Source organism: Grampus griseus, assembly GCF_964374135.1.
Source record: "Grampus griseus genome assembly, chromosome: 10".
NCBI lineage: Eukaryota > Metazoa > Chordata > Mammalia > Artiodactyla > Delphinidae > Grampus > Grampus griseus.
This window is the reverse complement of record NC_139004.1, coordinates 14526816-14544236: the sequence shown is the minus strand read 5'-3', so window position 1 is coordinate 14544236 and position 17421 is coordinate 14526816.

The following is a 17421-nucleotide window of genomic DNA, read 5'->3' as shown; positions in this document are numbered from 1 at the left end:
CCTGTGCAGCCCACCACTGACGGTCTTCTTCCCCAGGAAAACGCACAGCGCGCCTGAGGCTAGTGCAACGTCAAGGCGGCCTCTGCCTCCGCAGGCCCGCCCCGCACTCCATGCCCCGCCCTCCCCCCCCGGCCTGAGTGAGCCAGAGCCCCCGAATCAGCGGCTCCTTTAACCCCGTCCTGTCTGAGCGAAGAACAGACGCCATCCGGCGACCTACACGCAGAGGCGGGGCCAAATCCAAAGCTGAGCCCCGGCAGCTGTGTGAACAAAGAAGAGAAAGGGAAATCTCTCCCAGCAGCCTCAGAAGTAGCGGATTAAATCTCCATAATCAACTTGATGTACCTGCATCTGTGGAATACCTGAATAGACAACAAACCATCCCAAATTTAGGTGCTGGATTTTGGGAGCAACTGTAGACTTGGGGTTTGCTTTCTGTGTCTAATTGGTTTCTGGTCTTATGTTTATCTTAGTTTAGTATTTAGAGTTTATTATCATTGGTAGATTAGTTTATTGATTTGGTTGCTCTCTTCCTTTTTTTATATATAGACTTTTTTTTTCCTTTTTCTCTTTGTGAGTGTGTATGCGTCTTTCTGTGATTTTGGCTGTATACCTTTGCTTTTACCATTTGTGCTAGGGTTCTGTCTGTCCGTTTTTTTTCTATTTTTTAGTATAATTTTTAGTACTTGTTAACACTGGTGGATTTGTTTTCTGGTTGCTCTCTTCTTTCTTTCTTACTTTGTTTTTTCTTTTTTTATTACTTTTTAATTTTTAGTAATTAAAAAAATTTATTTTAATAACTTTATTTTATTTTATATTATTTTCTTTATTTTTTTCTCCCTTTTCTTCTGAGCCATGTGGATGACAGAAACTTCGTGCTCCAGCCAGCTGTCTGGCCTGTTCCTCTGAGGTGGGAGAGCTGAGTTCAGGACATTGATCTACCAGCGACCTCCCAGCACCATGTAATATCAAACAGCGAAAGCTCTCTCAGAGACCTCCATCTCAATGCTAAGACCCAGCTCCACTCAACGACCAGCAAACTACAGTCCTGGACACCCTATACCAAACAACTAGCAAGACAGCAACACAACCCCACATATTAGCAGAGAGGCTGCCTAAAATCATACTAAAGTCACAGACACCCCAAAACACACCATCAGACACAGTCCTACCCACCAGAAAGATAAGATCCAGCCTCATCCACCAGAACACAGGCACCAGTCCCCTCCACCAGGAAGCCTACACAACCCACTTAACCAACATTTGGTGTCTGCCTGGGAGCAGATACCAAAAACAACAGGAACTATGAACCTGTGGCCTGTGAAAAGGAAACCCCAAACACAGTAAGTTAAGCAAAATGAGAAGACAGAGAAACACACAGAAGATGAAGTAACACCTGACACTGCAGAAATACAAAGGATCGTGGGAGATTACTACAAGCAACTATATGCCAATAAAATGGACAACCTGGAAGAAATGGACAAATTCTTAGAAAAGCACAAACCCTCCGAGACTGAACCAGGAAGAAATAGAAAATATAAACAGACCAATTACAAGCACTGAAATTGAGACTGTAATTAAAAATCTTACAATAAACAAAAGCCCAGGACCAGATGGCTTCACAGGCGAATTCTATCAAACATTTAGAGAAAAGCTAACACCTATCCTTCTCAATCTCTTCCCAAATATAGCAGAGAGAGGAACACTCCCAAACTCATTCTACGAGGCCACCATCACTCTGATACCAAAACCAGACAAACACGTCACAAAGAAAAAAAACTGCAGGCCAATATCACTGATGAACATAGATGCAAAAAATCCTCAACAAAATACTAGCAAACAGAATCCAACAGCACATTAAAAGAATCATACACCATGACCAAGTGGGGTTTACCCCAGGAGTGCAAGGATTCTTCAATATATGCAAATCAATCAATGTGATAAAACATATTTACAAATTGAAGGATGAGAAAAATATGATCATCTCAATAGATGATCAAAAAGCTTTCGACAAAATTCAACACCTATTTATGACAAAAACCTTCCAGAATGTTGCCATAGAGGGAACTTACCTCAACATAATAAAGACCATATATGACAAAACCACAGCCAACATCATTCTCAATGGTGAAAAAATGAAACCATTTCCTCTAAGATCAGGAACAGGACAAGGATGTCCACTCTCACCACTACTATTCAACATAGTTTTGGAAGTTTTAGTCACAGCAATCAGAGAAGAAAAAAGAAATAAAAGGAATACAAATCAGAAAAGAAGAAGTAAAGCTGTCACTGTTTGCAGATGACATGATACTATATATAGAGAATCCTAAAGATGCTACCAGAAAACTGCTAGAGCTAATCAATGAATTTGGTAAAGTAGCAGGATAAAAAATTAATGCACAGAAATCTCTTGCATTTACATACACTAATGATGAAAAATCTGAAAGAGAAACTAAGGAAGCACTCCCATTTACTTTTGCAAAAAAAGAATAAAATACCTAGGAATAAACCTACCTAGGGAGACGAAAGACCTGTATGCAGAAAACTATAAGACACTGATGAAAGAAATTAAAGATGATACCAACAGATGGAGAGATATACCATGTTCTTGGATTGGAAGAATTAACATTGTGGAAATAACTATACAACCCAAAGCAATCTACAGATTCAATGCAATCCCTATCAAACTACCGCTGGGACTTTTCACAGAACTAGAACAAAAAATTTCACAATTTGTATGGAAACATAAAAGACCCCGAATAGCCAAAGCAATCTTGAGAAAGAAAAACAGAGCTGGAGGAATCAGGCTCCCGGATTTTAGACTATAGTACAAAGCTACAGTAATCAAGACAGTATAGTACTGGCAGAAAACCAGAAATATAGATCAATGGAACAGGATAAAAAGCCCAGAGATAAACCCACACACATATGGTCACTTTATTTTTGATAAAGGAGGCAAGAATATACAATGGAGAAAAGACAGCCTCTTCAATAAGTGGTGCTGGGAAGACTGGACAGCTACATGTAAAAGAAAGAAATTAGAACACTCCCTAACACCGTACACGAAAATAAGCTCAAAGTGGATTAAAGACCTAAATGTAAGGCCAGACACTGTAAAACTCTGAGAGGGGGCTTCCCTGGTGGCGCAGTGGTTGAGAGTCCGCCTGCCGATGCAGGGGACACGGGTTCGTGCCCCGGTCCGGGAAGATCCCACATGCCGCGGAGCGGCTGGGCCCGTGAGCCATGACCGCTGAGCCTGCGCATCCGGAGCCTGTGCTCCGCAGCGGGAGAGGCCACAACAGTGAGAGGCCCGCGTACTGCAAAAAAAAAAAAAAAAAAAAAAAACAACAAAACTCTGAGAGGAAAACATAGGTAGAACACTCTAAACATAAATCACAGCAAGATCCTTTTTGACCCACCTCCTCGAGAAATGGAAATAAAAACAAAAATAAACAAATGGGACCTAATGAAACTTAAAAGCTTTTGTACAGCAAAGGAAACATAAACAAGACAAAAAGACAACCCTCAGAATGGGAGAAAGTATTTGCAAATGAAGCAACTGAAAAAGGATTAATGTCCAAAATATACAAGCAGCTCATGCAGCTCAATATCAAAAAAACAGACAACCCAATCCAAAAATGGGCAGAAGACCTAAATAAACATTTCTCCAAAAGACATACAGGTGGCCACGAAACACATGAAAGGATGCTCAACATCACTAATCATTAGAGAAATGCAAATCAAAACTACAATGAGATATAACCTCACACTGGTCAGAATGGCCATCATCAAAAAATGTACAAGTAATACATGCTGGAGAGGGTGTGGAGAAAAGGGAACCCTCTTGCACTGCTGGTGGGAATGTAAATTGATACAGCCACTATGGAGAACAATATGGAGGTTCCTTAAAAAACTAAATATAGAACTACCATAAGACCCAGCAACCCCACTACTGGGCATATACCCTGAGAAAACAATAATTCAAAAAGAGTCATGTACCACAATGTTCATTTCAGCTCTATTTACAATAGCCAGGACATGGAAGCAACCTAAATGTCCATCGATAGAGGAATGAATAGAGAAGATGTGGTACATATATACATTGGAATATTACTCGGACATAAAAAGGAATGAAATACTGCCATTTTTTTGCAGAGATGTGGATGGACCTAGAGACTATCATACAGAGTGAAGTAAGTCAGAAAGAGAAAAGCAAATATCATATATTAACGTGTATATGTGGAATCTGAAAAAATTGGTATAGACAATCTTACTTACAAAGCAGAAATAGAGACAGAGATGTAGAGAACAAACATATGGATACCAAGGGGGAAAGGGGAGGGTGGGGTGGGATGAACTGGGAGATTGGGATTGACATATATACACTATGACATATATACACTATTGACATACATACACTATATACACTACGACATATATACAAATATATACACTATGTATAAATTAGATAACTAATGAGAACCTACTGTATAGCACAGGGAACTCTATTCAGTGCTCTTTGATGATCTAAATGGGAAGGAAGGAAACCATAAAAGAGGGGATATATGTATACGTATAGCTGATTCACTTTGCTGTACAGTAGAAACTAACACAACATTGTAAAGCAACTGTATTCCAATAAATTTAATTTTTAAAATAAATAAATTAATTAATTAAACCATCTTTTCAAATGGAATCAATTGAAAGGAGGAGGCACTTAAACCATAAGAAGTAAAATAAATCAAAACAAAAATATAAATCATGTAAGGATATGAATGTAAGGCATCATTTTGCTGGTACTTTTAAAGCAGGCCATCAAAGTGTTTTTGCAGACCACTAAGTCAGATGTAGGAGGTGAGTTCATGCCTTCAATCTTGTCTTTTATTCTCCTTGCCTCATATGACTGCTAGGTACATTGCCTATGTGATTTTCAAATACTGAGTTACTAACCAGGCATGAATACCTATGTGGAGAACTGATAACATCATCACTGGGATGGATTAAACACTGAGGAAGATGGTTACTAACAAGAGCTGGCATTGATCAAATGCCTACTGTGCATCAGACACTGGGCTAGGCCTTTTGCATATATTATGTCATTAATTCTCACAACTCTACAATCTAGGTTATATTAATACTTATTTTGAAGGTGAGGGTAACAAAACTCAATCAAACTGCCCCAAATCACAGGACTATAATTCTATAAATCCAAATTTAGGTTTGCCTAACTGATTAAGCCTATTCAATCCATTATGCCATGCTACCCTCCACCCAGAATTAGTATGATAAGACAAGACTTCAAAAATCATTTACAAGACACACTGAGAAAGACTTGTAGTTTATACAGAGATCAAAGTGAAACAGGTTAAAGACATTATGCCTGGAGTTAGAAGCATAGGAGGAAATAGTTCTTTTATCGCCATCACATCCCTTCTTATGGATGCTACTGGTGACAACACAGAATGCAGTGTTAATCTGTGTTTTGCAAAACTTGGTCCTACAATATTTGAAGCCTGGATGGGAAGTATAAAAACTAGCAATGACAGACTTCCAAAGCCTTACTCAATCCTCTGTGTTAAAAGAGGTGGAGATTTGTGAAATTTCAATTACATTGGATGGATTCGAAGCCAATTTTTTCCGAAAGAAACACAAGTCAGACTCTGAGAAGCGTTGAACTGGCCTTGATGTTCTTCATTCTCTGTATCAAGCTCTATTATAAACATAGCATACTGAACACTGCAGATAGTATGCTACTCCACTCTCTGGTACACTGACATATTTCTCCTACCAGCAATTAAGTTCTCTGCTCATCTAGAGTCAGTAGTGTTTGTCCTCAAACCTGATTATACCAGTTGTACTTGCTACAGTGATTATAAAATTTAGTCTATTATTATATAAATCAATGAAATGAGAAGTGTATAAGGTAAAAGAGTTGTTGGTTGTAGTGAAAAAGAAAACAAGATTGAATGCTTTGTAATACTTGAGTATTGCTCGAAATATTGTTGTTGAGTTGGGTGTGGGTAAGAAAACTGTTAAAGATTAGGGATTATGTAAAACTATACAATTATTCTGCACTTAAATTATCTCACAGGTACTTCTAAGGGATTGCTCCAAATTAAGAAAATAAAGATTGAAATTGATTAATTATGGGTAGAGTTTATGCAATAAAATAATTCAGATATCTTGTCGTTGACTCAAACTCACTTAATAGCTCTTGGCCCTACCTCAACATATGTACTTCCAATTTAAAATTAAAACTTTCAAGAAACATTTTTTTCCATTCCCACAATAACCATAACCATATATATTTTTAAATTAATCAGTTACCAATTAACCAGTTTGTCTCGGCTAAGAGGATTTCTAATATAATCACAGATGTATACCAAAGTTTTCTTTAGAGGAAGCAAAGTGAGACTATATCACGTGCACTGTGAAAGCATTCCTGACATCCTTTTTCGGGTACACCTTTTTCCCCTAAATTTCCACTCCTTCGTGCCGCTATCTTATATCTACCTAAACCCCCCAAACTCCTCATTCTTCAGCCATCTGACTGTCACTGACTCTACCTTTCATTGTCTCTCCCTCACCTTTTCTCATACAGACCAACTGAGGTTCTTTGGCTTTTTCCAGTTCTGCTCAGCTTCTGAAAGGCCCAGGAGGCCCCCAAAATGGAAAATACAGAATCTCCTTTAAAAAAATAAAGTAAAAGAAAAGGTTACACCTGCATATATTTTAATATTTTATCCCCTTTATATCTGAATAACTAATTTGAGCAGACCTCTTTTCATTCTGAGAAAGCCTCCCCAATGAGCCTTTTACTTGTAAAATATAAAGCAAAGACCCTGGGCTGAAATGAATGTCTTTGGAGAAATTTGTCACTACTAAGCAGCCACAACTCTGCTTTGATAATGAGATGAGAAAATTAAAAACATTCTGTGGGGGAGAGGGAATTGCATGGAGGAATACGTAGCTGTTCAGAAGCATGGATTGAGTGATGGGGACATGAGGACAGTGAGGCAGTGACATGGAAGTTTCTTAGTTAGGACCTGATTTCCGGTTACAGGGGCATGGACCAGAAGCTGACAGAACAGTTATTGAGGGATTTGATGTAGTTCTTGACATAAGCAGGGTTAGGAAGGAAAGGAATATCTGCAAGGCAGAAGTAACTTGTAGATGGTTTCCAGTTTACATAGGGTGGATTAGTGGGTTAGAGGGCTGAAGTGAGGATGTGATTGATGAAGAAGCCAAGTGGCTATCTAGATATCTGCAGGTAGAATACTCCAGGCAAAGGCAACTCCAAAGTGCAAATGTTCTGAAGCAAAAAAGTGCTTGGTGTGTTTGAGGAATAGCAAGGAGGCCAGGTGGCTGGAGCCAGGAGGGGAGTGGCAGTGGATAAGATCAGAAAACGAGGGATGACATTACTTTGTGGACCACTGTGAGGCCGCTTTTTACTCTGATATAATCAAGGAGACTTTAAAGAGAACTGTGAGACAGATTTAAAAGTCCATACAAAACTGAATATTATAGAAGTGAATAGATGTGACATTTATTTTTCCATTATTCAAATGCTTGCTATGTGTAAAGTAAGAGCTAGCAAAGTGAAAGTGAAATACAGACATTTTCAGATAAAAAGTCTTTAGGTACAAACGAGAGACGAAAGTTTAGTCCTAGGTGTCTACCAACTGATAAAATTATAAAGGTAACAAAATGAAATTAAATTTTACTAAAGGGCTATCAAAAGAGTCTCAACCATGTCAGGTATGTAAACATGAAGAAACTGTCTCCATAAACCTTAGTTTCCTAATCTTACAAAGTGAGGGATTTCATTGATAGGATTCTTACAGGCTCTCACAGCACTGAAATTTGGGATTTGCTACTGATATTTGACGGCCTGGGACTTATGTCTGAAATGAAAGGGATATGTCCAAGTTCAAGAGTCACAAATCTAAAAGGGAGAAGGAAACACTGTGTAACGGGAAGGTATGTACATACCCGTAATTAAATTTACCATCTGAGCAGTACTGTGAGGACACAGAAGGACAAGCTAATGTCATATTGTTGTAAGAGACTTCCACATATAACCCAGACAAATAGAGGCTACAAGATAGGTTTTTGTAATAGAAATTACAAAATTGGCACGGAAGCAAGATAAAGAATCATTGGGGGACTGCTATTATCAGGGTATCTATGGGAGTCTCATTCTCTTAAAAAGTAGAGCATCTGATAAATTATTGTCTTGCTGACAATTTCAGCTTTTAGAAGATGGAGGGAGCCAAAGGGGCATTACGGATAAGATGCAGATGAACAAGGAAGAATGAAATCGTGAATAGGAAATTGACAGGTAGGCAACCTAGATTTTAGGAAGGCTGATTTCAGGATACAGGAAAAAATGAAATGCCATGGATAGGATACCTTGAATATGGATTATGTGCAAAGTAAGGTTTCAGTACATGCAATTTTGACTGCATGGCTATAAGTAAGGCCAGGAAGAAAAGAGGAAAGAACTCTTAAGAACCCAAAAAACAGGAAAGGTACTCTTAAGTACAGGTGTTAAAAGTATGAAGGGAAGGACAGTTCATCAAGCACCACATTAACTTTGCTGGTGTTTAATAGATTGAATATGTTCAACAATAATCTTAATTTCCTTCAGAAATCAGACTTGCACTGGCCAAGACACTAAGCTACTTGTGGCTATTAAGTATTTGAAATGTGACTAGTTCAAATTGAGACACAGTGTAAGTGTAACATACATTTAGTAAAAAAGATTAATATGGAACAAAGAAAATAATATCTCTGGTTAATAAATTATATTTTTATATAGTTAATCTACATGTTGAAACAATATTTTGAACATATTAGGTTTAAAATATACTATAAGATTAATTTCATCTGGTTCTCTTTTTACTTTTTAGTGTGGCTACTAGAAAATTTTAAATTACATGTGTGGCTCACATTGTATTTCTATCAGACAGCTCATACCCTCATTCTGTGGAAGAGGAACAAACCTAAAAAAGTTAAAGAATTTCTTCCAAGTCACAGAACTACTGTACTATTAAATAATTTATAATTTTTTCTTTACTAAAATAGAAAAAAACAAAGATTTAGAGAAACTGTAAAGACAAAAACTGAAAAATTTTAAAACCATACATAAGGCAGAAAATATATAAAAGGATAGGCCTTCACCTGAGGTAGGGTAGTGGGAGGGATAGGAATACATATCCAGGGCAGGGGAAGTAATGTCTGCACATTGATCAAACATCATACGTCTGGGCATGCAATGACACACTTGAATATGTCACCAAAAACAACAGGAATAATGATGTGTTTTAGATAAAAGTGCTTTCAAAATGGAAAAAATACCATATGAATATGGCCCACTTCATCAACATAGAGATACAAGAAAGTCACATGTCGTTTACTTTTCTAAAAAGCTGGAAGTTCAGTATCTTTCTCTTGAAGTCCACTCTTTCCTAGAATCTGGAAAGATAACAAACAAACTGACTTGGCTTCAGTGGAAGAAGCAATAAGGTTTGCAGTTGGAGATATGAAATTTAAAGACATATGAACTGGCCAAGTGGTGGTTACCATTGAAGGAAAGAAAATTATATGAATTTCATAAAATTGTGGCCTAATGTGATAGAAAAATTTTTAAATCTTAAAAATATATTAGTCTAATTTCCTCATTCCAATATTATTCAAAAATGATGCATGTTTCATTTACTGCACAGTCAATATTATAGCAACAATAGAAAAATCAAAAAGATGTGAGACATCAGCAAGATGGCAGAATAGAAGGCTCTTGACTTTCCCTTCTCCCACAGATGCACCAAATATACAGTTACATAAGGAACAATTCTCTCTGAGAGAAATTCAGAAATGTTAAGTGACTGTTACACATCAAATGACTGAGAAAAAACCTGACAATAAAATGAATAGGAAAAGCTGAGACACACTCATGCCACAAATCCCACTCCAGGCACAGCACCTTACAATCAGGAGAAAACACCCAACTCCAGGCTTCTTCCTGAGTAGTCCAGAGTTTGGAAAACACATCTAGTACTCCAGCTTTTATGGCTGCCACTCAAGGGACTAGCTCCCAAATCACATAGCTCAGAAATCTAATGGGACTTAGCATTTGTGAATCCACCCAAAACCACAGGAAACAAACAGGTGATTTTTAAACACATATGACCACTTCCTGTGGTTATCCCCTGGGGTTCGGTGCAGAGTGAGGCAAAACACCCAGATCGCAGTTTCTTCCTAGAAGATGTTTCACTGCATACGTTCCCAGCTGCTGCCCAAGGGTCAGGCTTTTAATCAGCCTGTATCTGGGAGCTGACTGAACTCCTCCTGAAGCCTGAAAGGGCTTGTGGGTGTTTCCCCTGCCTTGTCTCCCTGGCTCATTGCAACAATAAAATATAAAAAGTCTCCAGTTTCTCCTGGGAAGGAGCTTGTTCACATGTATAGCACTCCAGCATTTATGGCTCCCACCTAAGGCATGTACTCTCAAGTCACTAGTTCTGAGAGCTGATAGGACTTGGCATTCACAAGTTCCCCAGGACTACATTAAATTAAGAGGAAGTTGTGAACAGAAGTGTGAGCACCTCCTGCCGCTATCCACACTGACCCAGTACAGAGATGACAAGCAAAAAACACAATGCTCCCAGTTTCTCAAGGAAGGGGTTTGACTACCTACTTTTACAACTGCTTTCCAAAGGTTGGGCTTCTAATTAGCCTGCACCTGGAAACTGACAGAGTATATAATTAGTAGTCCTCTAGGAGCCTGCATGGGTATATGGGGACTTCCTGTGACTTTTACCCTCTGCTCCCCCAGAAATAAAACCAACTCTCCAGCTTCTCCCTAAAATGACTTTGTCCACACATCTAAACTACTTCCACAAGAGGGACTGGCTCTTATATCATCTCATTCTGGGAGTTAACAGGGCTTAGCATACGTGAGAGCTACAAAGAACAAGAGAAAGTTTGATGTGGGACACAAGCACTCTCCCAAGCTATTCTCCCTGGCTCAGCACAGAGTGAATAAACAAAAACACCCAGCCCCTAGTTTCTCCCTGATAGGGCCTAGATTGCATGATCTAAAGTCCTAACTTTACCAGCTGCTGCCTAAACACAGAGTTTCCAACTAGCCTGCATCTGGGAGTTGACGGGGTAGGCCATTTGTAAGAGCTCTGTGAGCCTGAATGGACACATGGGCATTTATTACACCTGTGGGGCACTCACAGGACTAGGCACACCCTAATTTCCTGAGAGCCACTAAAACAAAGACGACAGCTTTGACAAGCACAAAGGTTTGAGAGGCACCAAGACTCTCAATCAGAGCTGACTGGTAACTTTCATAACCGACATGAGGTCAATCTATAAAGACTGGGAGAGGTGGATGTTTTATCTAATGCTCAGAAACAAACATGGAGAGTCAAGGAAAATGAATAAATGGGGGAGTACATTCCAAACAAAATAACAAGATAAATCTCTAGAAATCAACCCTCATGAAATGGAAATAAGTGAATTACCCAAAAGTGAGTTAAAAGTAATAGTCATAAAGATGTTCAGTTAGGTCAAGAGAGCAATGAATAAAAAAATGAGAATTTCAACAAAGAGGTAGAAAATATTAAAGTACCAAACAGAAATCACAGAGCTGAAGGATAATTGAACTGAAAAATTCAATAGAGAGTTTCAACAGCAGAATAGAGCAAGTGGAAAAAGGATCAGTGAACTAGAAGACAGGGGAGTAGAATTTATCCAATCAGAATAAAAAGGAAAAACAATGGGAAAAAAAGTGAAGATAACTTAAGGGTCTTCTGAGACACCATAAAGGGGACCAATACACACATTATACAGGGGAAATAAGAAAGAAGCATAAAGATAATTCACAGAAATAACAGCTGAAAACATCCCAAACATAGGGAAAGAAATAGACATCCACATCCACAAAGCCTAAATAATACCAAAGAGAGATGACTCCAAATAGATCCACACTGAGACTAATTATTATGATCAAACTGTCAGAAGTTAAAGACAAAGAGAATTTTGAAAGCAGCAAGAGAATAGTCACTTGTTACACACTAGGGAACCACTGTAAGACTGTCAGCTGATTTTTCAGCAGAAACCTTGAAGGACAGAAGGGAGTGGAATGATATATTCAAAGTACTAAATGAAAAAAACTACCAACTAAAAACACTTAACATGGAAAAGTTATCCTATCCTCAGAATTGAAGGAGAGATAAAGATATTCACAGCCAAATAAAAGCTGAAGGAATTCATCACTACTAACCAGGCTTACAAGAAATGATAAAGGAGGTTTCTTCAAGCTGAAACAAAAGAATGCTAATTATTAACATAAAAACATGAAAGTATAAAACTCACTGGTAAAGGTAAATATATAGTAAAATTCAAAATACTCTAAAATGTAAGAGTGGTAAGTAAACACTTTCAACTCCAGTATAAATGTTAAAAGACAAAAGTATTAAAAATAACTATAGATACAATAATTTTGTTAATGGATACACAATATAAAAAGATGTAAATTATTATATCAAAACAATAAAATGTGCGTGGCAGGTGAGAGCTTTTAAAGTTAAGTTGTTATGCTTAAAATAGGCTGTTATGACTATAGGATGTTATATAAAAGCTTCAAGGTAACTACAAAGAGAAAACTTATAGTGGATATATAAAAGGTAGAAAGGAATCAAAGCAGAAAATCATCTAATCACAAAGGAAGACAGCAATAAAGGAAGAAAAAAAACAAAGAATTTTTAAAACACTGAGAAAACTATTGACAAAGTGTCAATAGTAAGCCTTTATCTATCAATAACCATTTTAAATGTAAATTGAATAAATTCTCCGATCAACAGATGTAGAGTAGCTGAATGAATAAGAAAATGAGACCCACCTATGATATGTTGCCTAAGAAACTCCCTTCAGCTTTAAGGACACATATAGACTAAAAAATGGAAAAAGATATTCCATGCAAATGAAAAGCAAAATAATGCAGGCATAGCTATCCTTAGACAAAGTAGATTTAAGCCAAAGACTGTAACAAAAGACATGGATAGTCATTATATAATGATAAAGGGGTTAATTCATCAATAAGATGTAACAACTATAAATATTTATGCACCTAACATTGATACATGTAAATATATAAAGCAAGTATTAACAGACCTAATGATATAAATAGACAGCAATACAATAATAATAACTGGGGAACGTCAGTACCTCACTTTCAATACTGGTTAGGTTATCCAGATAGAAAATAAATAAGGAAACGTTAGACTTGAACTGTCCTTTGAACCAAATGGACCCACCAGACATTTACAGAACATTCCCTCCAAAGCAGCAGAGTACACATTCTTCTCAAATGCATAAGGAACATTATCTATAGATCATATGTTAGGCCACAGAACAATCCTTGAAATTTAAGAAGACTGAAATCATATCAAGCATCTTTTCCAACCACAATGGTATGAAATTAGAAATCAGTAACAGGAGGAAAACTGGAAAATTTACAACTATGTGGAAATTAAACATGCATGAACAGCCAAAGAGTCAAAAAAGAAATCATGAGATAAATCAAAAAATATCTTGAGACAAATGAAAACAGAAACACAACATAAATTTCCAAAATATTGAACAAGAGAGAACACTTCCAAACATATTTTATGAGGCCAGCATTATCCAGACACGGACACTAGAAAGCCAGACAAGGACACTAGAAAAAAAAAAAGGACAGGCCAACATCCCTCATAAACAGAGATGTAAAAATCCTCAATGAAATATTAGCAAATTAAATTCAACAGCATATTAAAAGGATTATGCACCATGAGCAAGTGGGATTTATCCCTGGGAAGCCAGGATGGTTCACTATATGCAAATAAACAAATGTGATACATCATATTAACAAAATGAATGATCATTTCAATATATGTAGAAAAAGCATTTGAAAATTACAATTTCCTTTTATTATTAAAAACTCTTACCAAATCAGGTAAAGAAGGAATGTACCTTGACATAATAAAGGCTATATATGACAAGCCCACAGCTAAAATACTATTCAATAGTGAAAAGCTGAAAGCTTTTCCTCTAAGATCAGGAACAAAATAATGATACCCACTCTCCACCACTTCTATTCAACATAGTACTAGAAGTTCTAGCCAGAGCAATTAGGCAAGAAAAATAAAGAAAAGGCATCCAAATCATTGGAAAGGAGTAAAATTGCTTTTGTTTGTAGATGAAATGATTTTATATATACAATACCCTAAAGACTGCCAAAAACCATTAGAATTGATAAATAAATTTTGCAGAATACAAAATCAATATACAAAATTTAGTTGCAATAACTCAAGTTAAAAATGAGAACAGTAATTGAATAGATATTTCTCCAAACACATACAAATAGCAAACAGCTATATGAAAAGATGCTTAACATCATTAATCATCAGGGAAAGGCAAATCAAAACCATGATGAGATATCACCTCACACCTGTTAGGATAGCTGTTATCAAAAAGTCAAAAGATCGGCAAGGAAATACTAAGCTAGATGGATAGAAGAGTTGGGAAGAATGGACTCGATAGGGAAAGGGCATGAGGAAACTCTCTTGAAGGATAGAAATGTCCAAGACTTTGATCTGAGTCATAGTTACATGGGTGCATACCTATGTAAAACTTTGTAGAGCAGTGAACTCCAGATCTGTATATTTTACTGACTGTACAGCATACCTCAATTTATTTTAAAAAAGAATACAAGGGGTCTGCTAACATTGAATCTAAGCCTTTCAGGCTCAGTAAAGTTTCACAGAAACATAAGAAAAGACATTCCCAATTTATATTGATTTTCTTGTTTCGGTTCTGTTTTTCACCCAGAATACCTGATTCTCAAATTTTCACAGTTAGATAAATTTTTGAACTTATTAAGTCAGCAGTCCTTGCTATCCCAGAACTTTCTTTAAAATTTTTAAAAATTAGCCCATCTCCATTCTATTCCTTCAATCTTAACCACTACTTGTAATAATATTTAGATTTACAGGTTTTCAAAGGAATATATAATGCATTATTTATATTCTTTCATAAGCCAATCAGCACAAACTTCCCATCACTATTCACCCTTCTCTTAAAGAAATCATTACTCTAACTTCTGTCACCGTAATTAGTTTTGCCTGATATTAAACTTCATGTAAATGGAACCACAGAGTACTATTTGGTACCTGGCTTCTTTCATTCAACTTAAGGGTTTTGAGAAATAGTAGTTTGACATGTCCAGGCAGACAGACTTAACTGTACAAAACTAAAAACAAAGGGAACTCAGAATCTGGAATGAGTTCTGCCCACTGTTATACAGAAGGTCCTGAAGCTTGAGATCCAGCTGCCAATGATGGAGACAAGTTTCTGTCGCTAAACTAATTTGACATTACTAACATTTCATTCTAGTTTCAGGTCCCAGGTAAAATGTAAAATCCCTTAAAACTCTGAAAGAAACACAAAAACACTTTTAAGTTCTTTTATAGAAAGGAAAAATAAATAAAAACATAAAAGCCAGTGATTTTCAGATACTTTTATGTTTCATCAGTTAAAATATTGCACAGTGCATTGGTGATGCCTAATTTTAAGGCATGAACATGTACTTATCTTTCATATTTTTTTCAGATGAGTGCTTTACCATTAAAGTTTGGCAGAAGTAAAATTATTTCATTGTTCCTGTTATATTGTGGTATTTTATGAGTTTTCTCCTTTAACCACAGAATAAACTTCTAAAATTCATAATTTTAAAAGAACATTCTGTGGTTAAAAATCCTGCCCATGTGCATTTATAATGTAATTGGTTTTCCCTTCAAAAACCACAACATACTTTCAAAGTTTATCAAATATTTTGGATATTCCCACAATCATCAGTATATTATAGGTTTTTTCCCAATGTCACATTATTCAGCGTTCCAGTCCATTGCATAATCAGTAAGTAGGTTTTAGATATGAAAATGATAACTTTGATAGATTTCAAAAATGAACATACCACAAGGGCCAACTGAGAGAGTTCCCAAACCTAATCCATTTTACAATTTCCTCTCTATCTCCTTTCCAAATGTGACAATTTTAGGCTACAGGGACTAAGCTTGGCATTGTCTAACCACTGCTTCTACTGTTGTCAAGTGAGTGACAATAACGTACAATGTGAATGTCACTCACAGAAGGTATGAATTATTCTGCAAGATTCAGGAAACACCAGTGATCCAAGTAAAGGAGGGAAAACGCTTCTTTCTTGGTGAGAAGATATGTATGTCCACTTCTATTTAGATCATACAAAATCTCACAGAATCTCTAAGACTAAAAAATTATTTTTTGACTAATCTGGATATAGGACAAGAAAGCAAGCCAGTAGACTTTTCCTTATTATTAATGCACAGGGTACCACTAGAGTCAACTTTGAATTCCCATTTTAATTACTCTTGGTCTGGAGATTGTTTTGTTCTTTAGTTTTACTGAAATACCCTCAGGAGGATTAAACTTTGCTTCCACGAAGTCCAATTATCATAAAACTTCAACAAGCCAACTTATGAATATTTAGTCTTCTCCTCATATTCAAAAACATCTAAATAAAGATGATAATATAAACAAATGGTCCCTAACAGGCATGATTATCAACTCTAAAGAAATGTCAGTGTCTATGGATTTGAGACATGCAATGTATTTAATATTTAAAAAACTCTTTAACAAGGTATGAACTTTCCTCTTCAATTAATTATTGATCCAGGCACTTATCTCCTTTCCATTTAAAACTTTTAAACAAAGTGTCTGAAGCACTTGGGTGCTAGAGGAGAACACAGTCATTGACTTGAGTTGTTTGGAAGTGTGATGAGAAAGGAGCTTTAACAGGGAGGAAAAAACCCTGTACAACAATCTTCCATTATTCCTACATTCGATATTGCTGGAGCCATCAAGCGAACACTAAATAACAACAAGCAAATTCTGTTGAAATGTTTAGCTAAATGGAACCAAAACAGTCACAGTTGACAATTTCATAAATACATTAACTAGAAGTGTCTCCAAATAGCATGTGATTTTGAATTATTAACATAAAACACTGCATTATAAATGACTGCAAATTGCATTCCTAGTGTTCTCCATGCTTAATTTATTATGCCATAGGAAAATTTGCAAAATTGCTTCATTGTTTTACACTTAATGGCTAGTTTTATGTGTATATTATTACTTTAAGATAAAATTAAATTAGTGTACATATGTGATATGTGACATGTTATAGGAGACACTCAAATTTGGGTCAAAAAATGGCCAATCGCCTTTCTTATTATGAGCATACTGCATTCACAGTACTTTGTTGCTAAGATTCCACTTAAACACTGGCTACCCTTCTCTGTCTCGGTGAGCTCTCTCCTTTCTTCTCTAGGGTTGCAG